Source organism: Poecilia mexicana, unplaced genomic scaffold (assembly GCF_051168715.1).
Source record: "Poecilia mexicana isolate PSO_F unplaced genomic scaffold, ASM5116871v1 scaffold_21, whole genome shotgun sequence".
NCBI classification, from domain to species: domain Eukaryota; kingdom Metazoa; phylum Chordata; class Actinopteri; order Cyprinodontiformes; family Poeciliidae; genus Poecilia; species Poecilia mexicana.
In genome coordinates, this window is record NW_028263390.1 from 17,848,797 (window position 1) to 17,860,859 (window position 12,063).

Genomic DNA, 12,063 nt, shown 5'->3' on the forward strand with positions numbered 1-12,063 from the left:
AAATTAATAAAAAGGTGTTTTTGGACCACAGAAACCTTTTCTTGGTTTTAGTACCTTTCAGGAGAAATTTCTCCTTGTTTTATAGAAGTCCCTATCAGGATTTCATTACCTACAACAATATTAAGGAAAGTAAGTTAAAATACTAAAATATGTGACAGAAAATCATATGAAAATTGGCGTAGACACCTAAAACATCACATGGTCAATCAAAAAAATTAAAATAAAAAATACAGAAACTTAAATGGAACCTCTCAGTTTACCTGTTCATCATCAACAAGCCTTTACTTATATAATCTTGTGTAATGGATCATGTCCAAAGGAACAAGATGCTGGATACAAGCTGCTGATGTGAGATTCTTCCATGGGCTCACCTTCCGATTGCAATTCATTCAGAGGAATTTTCTTAATTTCCCTTCTACTTGTTTGGCCCAATCTCGGACAGACGGATCATTCAAGCCAGAGTTTTATACTTCCCATAATCCTGGTTAGAATTACATCTGCTCAAAATACAATCTCATGTATATGAGAGAAAATCAGTGACCTTCACATACAAAGGAAGGACATGCAAATACTACACAAACCAGGCCCAGCCAATCCTGGTTCTGCACAGTCACTCTTCCCTCTCCTTCAATCCTGCACAAAATGCATAGGAGACCCACTATGTGTTGAAAACATATGCTGATGAGGATTTTAGCCTATTTACAGCTTTCTGGTATGTCATTAACTTAAATCATCATTAATATCTGAAGCTCAGAGTCTAAAAATAACACTATGAGCATATTCAGCTTCCAAACTGTCAGTGAGCCTTCAAAACTGGTTGGTCCAAAAACACCTACTATACAGGGAGGCAAATAGTGGCATGTTTCTGCACATTAATCTGAATAGATCATGTTCATTCCAGTTTCTCATTACGTAGAAACATCTTAAGCACCTGCATATACTGAAAAAATACTGTGAATACGTTTATAACTTTATAAAACATAGTTTTGTAATGAATGCATTAAATAATACATTATTTAAGAATATATTGATATACTACTGACATTCTAGTTATTTCAATCAAAGCATTCCTTTGCCATTGCCTTCATCCATTTGTAGCAAGTAACAGCGGAAATGGGCATTCCTGAAAAAAATTTACAACGAGTTAGTTAAACAAACTACAAACATTATTTAAATAGAAGATACCATGATCTAATGACAGGAATATAACACCCTATCAGGTTTGTAAACATTTCCACAACACTGTGTTGAATGCTTCGTCTCAAGGCTCTGCAAAACTTCATCCTCAAACAGAATTGTTTACAATGATTCAATTTGAGTGACCACGAGACCCAACTCTGTCAGGAAGGTGAAACAGGAGAGCGATTCAGGCTGATCACGAAGGATGAAAATATTAAGTTTAGTCCATTCCAGCACAAACTAAATTCATGCTACATCTCTATAAATGTACAATATATATACATGTATCATTTTGTATATAGACAAACTTATATTCAAAACTTGTACTGTTCGCAGTTACAGAAAATACTGTGTTCTGATAGAACTGCGAGGAATTGTTGAGGTAAATGTGGTTCTTAAAGTTTTTACTTCTTACTCTTTCCCAGCTATTTGTTTTATTGTCAACAACAGTTTTTTTTTTCTTTTGGCACATATGATGAAATTTGTAATTTCTCCTATTTTGTATGTGGTATTCACTGGAGGCCCTCACATGTTTGATACAGTGTCTTATATTTTAAAAGACACTATGACACAAACACAGACGTTCATCAGTTCTTTAAATGTTGCTTTTAATTTGAGTTAATTTGATCATAATCAGCAATTGTAGAACTTTTCCCATAATCTAGACCCGCACAGTTTGTAACTTCTGAATTGTAATAATTAAACATTATCCCTACAAGTAGACAATCAGAGCCGACAAAGGCCTCTACCTCTTAGAAATGTCCCCAGAGGTGCAGTGTAGTACCGCTGAATGTTCCAACACCGCCTCACTAGTGACGGCTAAGGTGGACTCCTGTCTTAATGGATATGGGGTCTCAATCATTATTTTGTCTCTTAACTGCCACAGCCATTTCACCTCCTATATCACTTTACTGACGTGGCGTACCAAAGCTCACACAGACATGAACAGATCTAAGGCCAACAACATTGAAAAGGCATAAAAAGAAAGGCATTGTCGCCTGGTTCATAAAACGAAAATTGCTCCATTTCTACACTACCAAAAGACAAAATTGATCAAACATATAATATTTTGAATTACATTGATAAAGAGTTGAATTTGAGGCCATACAAGAAAATGCAGAAACGACCCTGGGATTCTTGCAGTTGCTCTGTCTTAAAAAGCAAGGAAATCTATGTCTTGAACATGTGAAAATTTTTCTCAATTTCTAAAATTGCTACAAACATGAAGTGTTCATCCCAAGGATTGCACACATAGAAATAAATTAAATTATGTATTGTAAATTGGAGTTATACAGATATTAATATTGCTCACATTTACTAAAACGCGTTAAATGTGTAGTAGAAATGTTATTGTAGCTAATGGCAGCTTTGCGAGGTCTTGCATATAAACTAGGTGTTTATACTGTGTAATTGTGGTCCATTCCTTCAAATGTCTTCAAAGCTCTCTTGTAGTTACTCTGATCTTCATTTTTTATCAAGACCGTATCACATTCTTGGAATCTAAAACCAAGTGAAAGTTTCCTTAGTGTGTCTTGCTTTAAAATCAGGAATATAACACCCTATAAAAAATATGGTATGTGCAAAGACATCCAAAAGGTTAATTTTTTTTTATGTTATCTAACCGGACTGTACTCTCCCAGTATTTAATTGGCCTCTCAAATGTTCTGCATCAAATATTATAGTTTCCACATGTTTTTTCTTCATCAGGGGAGTCTTGTGCAGTGAACATGCACAGAGGCCAATGTGGCTAGGCCTTTTCACAATGGTCAGTGACTCTTTAACAGCTATTCTAATTATTTTGATTCCTCTGACATAAATATTGGAAGAAACTCCAAAATGTGACTGGTGTTTGGTAGAACACGGGTCACTGGGATGCTCAGATCTGTAGAAATATAAATGTAAACAGTTCCATCAGTATATTTGGCAGGAAGGCGCAAAAGCAATTGCTTTCAACATGCTTTTGAGGGATTGGTATTAAAAATCTTTTTATAGGCCATCAATTAGGTCTTTATATGCACACCGATATTATATGCACTATAAGTACAGACAGATTACATACATTTTTATGGTTTTGAATGTCTTTTAGCATTGAATTTCCTTCAGGTGGGAAATGCTTATTCCCTGAGTCATTCCACATAATTAATAGACCTATTCACTTTGATATCTTTGTATGTGTGAATTGCTATTTTTAATTGCCACCGGCATCTTTTATGAAGATCACCTCAATAACCCCATGAGACCAATTTTAACTGGGAAAAACATTGATGTGTTCAAAACGTATTTTCCTTGCTCTTTTGGTAAAATTTATTAAAATCCAATATGTATTTTTTACAATGGAGATTTTCCCAATGACATGTTTTACTTATTGATTTAAAAACACGTAACCATGAAGTTTGGAAGAATTGGGTGCAATGGAGATTATTGTCAAACATAGCCACTTGCAATACAGAGAAGAAATTTCAAAATATTTTGACTTATTACTCCACTTAAAACATCATTACTGAGGCCAAATGCTGGATTTTTGCAAATAAATCAGAGAAGAAGGCTCTTGACTGTGACAAACATCCTTTAGTAATCCAATGAATATAAAAAAACATCCACTATTTAAATTTTTTTTTTTTTAGAGTTGTTTATGCTAGATTTTCTGATTTAATTATCTTCCTATTGTTTTAATCGTGTAAACAAATTTAAAGGTGCTGTAGACTGGCAAGTCATGATGTCTTCAATTTACATTTATTCATGCTATGCAAGTCCTTTATTTCTATATGTATACCATCAAAGTATGTGCCAGTTGTAATATTAATAAACAACACAAAGCGTGACTGGCTGAAATAGAATGGAACCTGGAAAAGTACTGATCATGTTATTAACAAAATTATACATATGCTTTGATTTAGCTGTTCATTTTTAAGTTTACTGACAACATACGTGCTTTCCTCAGATAGTTAACATTATAGCTTACACATGATGCTAAAAATCTAAGAGGTTGTTGGTGAGATTACTGCCATGTAGTAGCATTTGCATGATTTGTGCCATTATGTAGAAATCCTCTCTACATCACTCAGAATGTACTCACTTTAGCATATTATCCCCCCCAAAAAGACCTGCTAGTATATAATTGTTAGTATATCATTTTTCTCAATTTACAAAAAAGCTAACCAGTAATCAATAGATTCTAGGTAACTTGGCCAGGTAGATTATTCCAGTCTGTCATTATTATTTTATCACACAGCCCAAAGATGTTATCCTTTCCTTGAACAAAGTGGAAATGTAGCAAAATAAACAGATCTAAATATTTTAAAATGATATATAACTATAGCTATATACACAGAATTAAATATTTAACAAATCTCAAGAAGAAAAAAAACAGGATAGTCACCATTATTTTTAAACATGCAACTTTATTTTATGTAATGAAATATCTACAGTAAGTGTTTGTGAGAGTTTCTGAATTGCTTACAATAGCTAATATGTTACCACACCCTCTCATCTCGCTATGTTTTGTTTCCTTTTACTTGTAAACCAGAGATTTAATGCAACAACTGTGCCAAATCTGTGAAGTCCAGGTAGGACAAAGGTTTCTGGATGGATTCTGACCTTGTAAAACTGCTTGAATATAAACCTTCTTTCCCATTTTGTGTTTTTCTCCGTTATTTAATCCAAGTGTCTTGGATAAAGTATTATTTTCTATTCATACTGCAGGTTAGAGGAAAACTTCTGACATTTTGCTTTTGTAAAACATTTCTTTAGCCTGCATTTTTGTTAGCCTTTGTCTATTTTGTTAAACTAAAGAAAATGTTTTTTTCTTTAACGGCCATTGCCTACTATGGTGTTTCTTGTCTTTTTTTTTACTTTATGTGTTTTCAAAAAAATGATTGAAGACAGTGGATTAAAATGTTTATCATGCTTAAGTTTGTTGTACTCAAAATGGGGGTCATAGCTTTACTACGCATTCAAAGATAAATCTCACTTGCAGCATGTGTCCAATGTCTACACATCTGAACACACACACAGCTACACTACATAGACGAGGCAGAGTGTATTTTACTTCAATATGCTTTTCTTTTCAGCTGAGCTGCCATCTTTTTTGTTTTTGTTGGTTTATTTGTTTTTCTTTTTGTTTTCCCCTATTTTAGGCGCCCGTAGTTTAGCTGGGGGGCGTAGGGAGTACGGTAGGTCTGGTAGGGAACTGCTTTTTTAAAATCTTCTTTTCTCCATGTTGTTACTTCAGCTTTTCACACATTTTGTCTCTCATGAACATTTTCACTTTGGTTAAAATAAGATGCATCATAAGTTGAAGCTGTCATCATATATATTAAATCATTTAAATGTTTTCATCTGTTTCTACATTGAATCCAATGGAATTTTAAAGATTCTATATGATGAGCAAAATCAAGAAAGGTAGCAAAGTAGGAAAAGTTTATATCCTTGTGTTAGCTCACTGGCAACCTTTGCATTTATTTAAAGAATACATAATACATAATGTTCCATTTCAAATTTATTTAAGGTGGAACATACCACAGTAGAGAGATCCATGATACACAGTATAGTGTTCATAAATTAATTTATTTAGTTTGTTTTTTTTAATTATGATTTAATATTGTTTTAATGTTATAGTTTTGTTCAATTCATCAATATAAGTGATTCACTTTCTTGCTTTAGCCATTTTATATATTTTCTTTGGGTAAACAGAGGAAAACAAAATCAGCAAGCAGTAGTTTACCTTTTCCTATCTTAAAACTTTGTCCAGTAAGGTAGATTATAATCAACATTATTCTACAAACCACAACAAATCAATGGCTTCCGTTAAAGCAATAATTTATAATGTTATAGCCACTCTCCAACATGTAAAATAGCAAAATTGATGTTAGTTTAATGTCAGAGAATTAGGGTGAAACAAATCATAAAATTACAATACTGTGAAAAAACACAACTTTTTGTCACTCATTTTATAAATTGAAGCTCATATTTTGAGTAGATTCATTAAAAGTTGTGTTCAGTTTTGGTCTTAGGTTTTGTTAAGCTTGGATTGGACAATTAAGATTATTCTTTCCATTGATTAGCAAAATGATTATTTTGTTGTTTTTGTTCATATTTGGTACAAAGACAAAAGGGTTTCCTATTGTGTATTAACAGAGAACAGTGATTGAGGGTAGGATTACTAAAACTGTAGTCTTTATTCCAAGATGATCTAGATCAGGGGTCCCCAAACTACGGCCCGCAGGCCGGATCCGGCCCGCCACGTCATTTGGTCCGGCCCCCTGAACAATGCCGGATCCGGCCCGCCTGCGCATACCAGAGAGCATTCAGTGTTTTTTTTCATATATTGTATTTTCTGGTTTATATGTAGATTTTTCTTCAACCACCAGGGGGCTTGAGCAGATGTGAAACTAACTTTCCCTCAATGGAATATATACTAGTCAGTCCCAGTCACCGTTTCACTCACGGCTTTTTCCATTTGCAATTCTGGGTAAAAATCTATCTAAAAGCGCGAATGTGTCCACCCCCGCCCCCCCTCGACAAGAATTTTCTAAGGTTTCTTTCTCCAAAAACTAAGACTGGCCCCCGACCAGAGAAAGGAACAGCTATGTGGCCCTCGCAGGAAAAAGTTTGGGGACCCCTGATCTAGATCCTTAGTCTACCCTTGAATAGTCCAGTTCTTTTCATCTTTAGGCCAGGCTTGCAGGTTGCTAACATTTCCAGATCAAAGCATGTCCAATAGACAGAGGTTAAAAGTTGACAAAACATTTATTGCTGTTAAACATTCACGACTTTCTCCTAGTACAGTCTTTGCTCCCAGCCTTAGTGGTGTTGGAAAAATTGACCTTAGGATGTTCTTCTCTCAGTAATTACAACCACACAGAAGAGGACTTCAGTGAGCCGATAAGTATTTGTTTTCCTTGATTGGGGGAAAAAAAAATAAAAATTAGACTTTTTAAGTTTTAAACTGTCCAGTCAGTGGTTAGCTGAAACCTGCTAGATTAAGGTCACCGATCAACAAAGTTGGAATCATATTGGAAAATATGAGGTTTGCAAGCATTTTACAGCAAAAAGTTAATAGTATTAGGCTTTTATTTATTTTCAGTTACTCTAGTTTATTTACCTCCTTTGACAAAGTTATTGCTTGTCTAATATGCATATAAAGATGTGTCTTTATAACCAACATATCAAGTTTTAGTGTTTGTGAAGGAAAAGTGTTACTAGAAACACCTCTGACCTCACAAATTCTAAAAATGAATTGCTTGGTGACCTTAAAAATAGTTTTCTCTCAAAACTTTTTTTATGAAGCATTCAATCAAGACTTTTTGATTTTGCCACCTTTAATGTCAAACCTTCTTGTTCCAAATTTAGACTGTGGCTTTGAAATTGAAATTATTTGGTAGAAGTCTCTTTCAAACAATACTGCTATTATTTTGATCTGCAATTTAACATGCAAAAATGGTGTTTTAGTTGTTGATATCTGGCCATTGATTTGTCTTGGTTTGTTGCGAGGATCTAACGTAAAGGTCGAGTCACTTTGCACCATGGGGGCATCACCACTGTATGTATATATGTATGTGGCTATATTTTACAATTGTTTAATTAGTAAGAAGTAAAGGCCTCCTCAAAACAATTGTTCAAGAAATTGTAAGTCCAGTACCATCATCTGGAATGAGGTCCTATTTGTCTTAATCTTTCATTCATTCATCCATTTTCCCATTTATTCATTCATCACTAACAACATTCACAGGGCTTCATTTGGTAAACATTGCAAAAACAGATGGTGTTTTCTTAAACTCTCTTTTTAAAAAAAAAAAAAAAATTATATATATATATATATATATATATATATATATATATATATATATATATGTTAATCCGAAATTAACATGTAACTGGAAGAATGCACACAAAGTAAAATATTTGAAAGCAAGAAAAGACATGACCATTTCCCCCATGGAGAGAGAATAAGTTGACAGGACAACAACTAGTTAAGTACTTCACTAACCTGTGGAACGGTGGTATTTTTGAAGAAAACCTCTAAGAAGTTCAGTTTCCAGCCTAACAGAAAATGCTCGTCACAGATGAAAAGGTGTAATTACCCATCACATTTGGCTATAACATGTCTTTGGAGAAATATTGCTACTTGTAATTTTTTTTTTTTTTTGCGAAAGATGATATTTTACTTTTAATGTTGATTAAAATAATAGTCTCCCTGTAATATGACAATATGTTGTTGTCCACATACTGTAATAATTTGAAAATAATAGGCTATAACCTAGAGTTTTTACAGAAAATGCACATTATTGCATATACATACATGCCATCCTTCACTCTTTACATTTTCAGCCCCCATGCTCATGTAAGAAACATCGCTGCACATCATTCATTCACAATACACCCCTACTTGAGCAGCCTGGACAGCACCTCTTTGCCAGTCTGAGCCCACAACTTTGGCAAGAACGGCCTGAAGCGCAAATGGAGGGAGTTGGACGAAGTGGAGACACAATCTGAGCAATTTTTTTGTCAATTTGTTTTTGAAATTTTAAGTCATGAAATCAAAGGAACAGGTTTGAGAATTCTTGCTGCAAATGAAGGAGAGTAATGGTCTGTCACATTCTCTGTGACAAAATTAGCATCAGGTTTCCATGGAGTTGATGCAAATGTTCCTTTTATTATATCTTTTCATATACACCTAATTGATTAATTGGAAACCTCAACCAGATTTTGCAAAAAGACTAAAGTTTCTGAGTCATCAAAGTTTGGCTTATGCTAGTTGAATTAAGTACAGCACAATGTGTACATTGTAAGTATATCACAAGTAAAATTATTTGATCCAATCACTCCAAAATTTAGCAAAATGTGCAAATGAATCTTTAAAAATGTCCCAATGCTTTACTGCAGCATGCATAGTTCTTAAATTGTTTTCGAAAAGTGAAAATAGAGAACAGAGACAGACTCTCTTACTTTCCAGTTCAGAACTGTGTTCTTTGTCTGGGTCTCTCACCACATTCTGTCTGACTTTCTTGTTGTTCTTTGTTGTCTTAATCTCATTTTGTTAATTCTGCTAATATGTAACATGAAAGCGACTCCAGTTTATTCCTACAACACTTCGCTTTGCTTTTTCAGGACCTGATGATCTTTCAAGTCTTTCTGGGCATTACTTTTACAGTGCAGTCCAAAACCGACTGAAGGATTGTGCCTCCTAAGAAGAGACGCAATCTCTTTCTGAATGGCTTAATGGTTACCTTGTAAAACACATTTAAAAGTACTTGTCTACTTTAAAAATTGAGAATCATTTCAGATGATATTTATACAACGACTGTAGCTTCACATTCATGTTGATAATTTCCTGTCTGTCTTGTATGCATGTTTAATATAGACATGGAGAGCAAAATGTTTACACATTTAAATGAATGTTCTTTGATGTTGTGTGTTTCAGTACGAAGTAAAAACTATTAAGAGTCATGATGCTTATTTTTTAGATTTAAAGCAATGTAGATGAGTCACATTCCTAGTAACTGCTATTATTCCGAAACTGTTTGCCAACAGTATTAAAGTCTGTTGGAAGTTGGTTTACTATTATACTGAAACATTTAATGTATTCAAATGGGTAAATAAAACTGCCTACAAAAGGAAGTTGTGCAAAGCTATGAAAGACAAACACCCAAAGATGTGTTTCAAGCACAGCAACTTTTTTAAGACGCTGTATAAGGAATGTTGCTCATGGACATTGCTCATCAAGGTTACAAGTTGCTTCAGGGCTATTAAAAGAAAATGCATTTGGAGAAGAAAACACAGATATTACTGAATAACGGTTTCAATAGTTATACAATTTACATGCAGAGGAATTGCTTAAGATTGTTACACAATGTACACTCAAGGTAAAAAATAATTATTATTGTAGGATTTATCAGTTAATATTAATGACCTGAATGTCCAGAAACCAACTAGTCTCAGTAGTGTTATAAATCAAGTTATCAGAGAGAGAAAAATGACATTTCTTATAATTTCTATTGTTTGAATAAACATAAAAATACTTTACAAAGAATGACAGTGGAAAAAACACTAAATAGTTCATAAATTGTGAAAAACTATTCTACTTCCAGGCTGGGTCCTATTTATTAAAAGAAGATGAGCATCTTGTTTTTTATAAGAATCAAGATGATTAGAGTCTTAAATGCTAACAAGTGCATTATTTCTCTGTGCATTAAAATTGTATCAGTAATTTCACTGGACTAACGTCTGTTAGATGCATTTCTTTAGCTGGGATGCCAAAGCTCAAAGAAGAGTGGTAAGGATATTTAGTGACTGAAAAGAAGGAAATGTTTTGGGGATTAAATAAATATTTCAAAGCATTTTCCTGATATCATGCATCTTTATAAATATCCATCAACTCTTCTAACAAAGCTGAAATAAGGAGCTTAACCTTAACTGTTTTTGTCTCCTGACCAGTGGAACTATAGATGGCTTTTATAGAAAAAGAATTATGAACAGTTTGTAATTTCAGGAAACAAAACACTATTTAATAAACTCTTATTATTTTAAGAACTATGTGATGAAAACATCAAAGGATGGTGTTAACATCGCCTAGCTTTTGAGATACTTGTATCATCTGGTGTGGCAGTGGAAAAATTACCTGCCTTAGCACGAATAAAAATAGTTTCATGTATTTTTTTGTGCGCTTAGATCTAATTTTAGTTTCAAGAAAGACTCGTAGGTACTAAAATGACAGTATCATCAGCATAATATGTTTTTGGCTCCAGTTAATCCCACACCAACTAATTTATTAACAAAATTACACCCTCTTTGAATCCAAGGATTTTATTTGTTTTAAGGTTCATTTTCTGTTTGTATAAGAGATAATGGGTTGTATTGTGTGGTTTTGGAAAGATGATGTTAGATTTAAGATATTTTAAACCCGTGTAGCATCAAGATCTGCTTGAAAGAGCTTTATTTTTTACAATGAGAGTACATGTAACATATTTTTAAAAAAAACAAACGCTTTTTTCAACGACATACAATTGTGCTTTAAGAGCTCTGTGTTTGCTTTTCTCCTTAGTAGTTCATTGATGAATTACTTATTCAAGGAAATTTGAAGTGGTCTTTCTATACAATATTCATTTGAATGAACCCATTTAAGAGTGTACTTTTACCTCCATGTTTTCTTTCTAACTGATGTTACTTCCTCCTTACAGGGATTCAGTTTCGTCTCCCTACTTCATGCAGTGTGGACCGTGCTCAGCCCCCTCCAGGTAGCAGTGTTATACCGCCCCTGTGTTTTTTTTTTCAAGTCGTAGTAAAGACACGTCTGTAGGAGTTAAAAATAGAACAAAACAAATGGGAAGACATATCGTTCTAAACTTTAAGTACACTTAATATTTCACACGTAAACCTACCACATGGTGTTTGAACAATGACTATTCACCACTTCACATCTAGACAATATTGATTTGGAAAACATAGAACAATTGTTTTTTTTTACCAGCTTTTAATAGAGAGTAAAAAGCTGCTATGGGATTTGGTTTTACAAGATGAGAAAATGAGTGTTTTGGACAACCTGACTCCACCATATTTTTGCATCAAATCCACATGGACAAAGACCCTGCATGTGTAGCACCTTGCAGAGTAATGCCCTATAACATTGACGTGGTTTAAACAAAAAAAAAAAAACGATGTCTCCATTTTAATTTCAAATTGAGCTGCCATGTTGACCTGTTGGGGTTATAGAAAATTAAAAAAAACTGTAAATTCTCATAGGTACTGACTGTGTGTAAGCTGAACAGCAACACAATTTGCAGAATTTAATTTAGGTTTGTTTAGTCCTGCTTTCTCTCTCTGTGGGGGGTATGTATTTACCGATCTGCTTTCGTGCAATTATGCAAAGCCAAACAGTTCAATTTA

At 33.8% G+C, this 12,063-nt stretch overlaps 1 long non-coding RNA gene across 1 annotated transcript in view; it reads right to left on the minus strand.

Annotated features, from left to right (window-relative positions):
• LOC106923561 (uncharacterized) overlaps positions 1–11,466 on the minus strand; it is a 19,890-nt gene extending 8,424 nt beyond the window's left edge. The window contains exon 1 of the long non-coding RNA XR_015761784.1: positions 11,316–11,466. This is a non-coding gene — a long non-coding RNA (uncharacterized LOC106923561). The remainder of the gene's footprint in view (positions 1–11,315) is intronic.
• Positions 11,467–12,063: the final 597 nt, after the last annotated feature.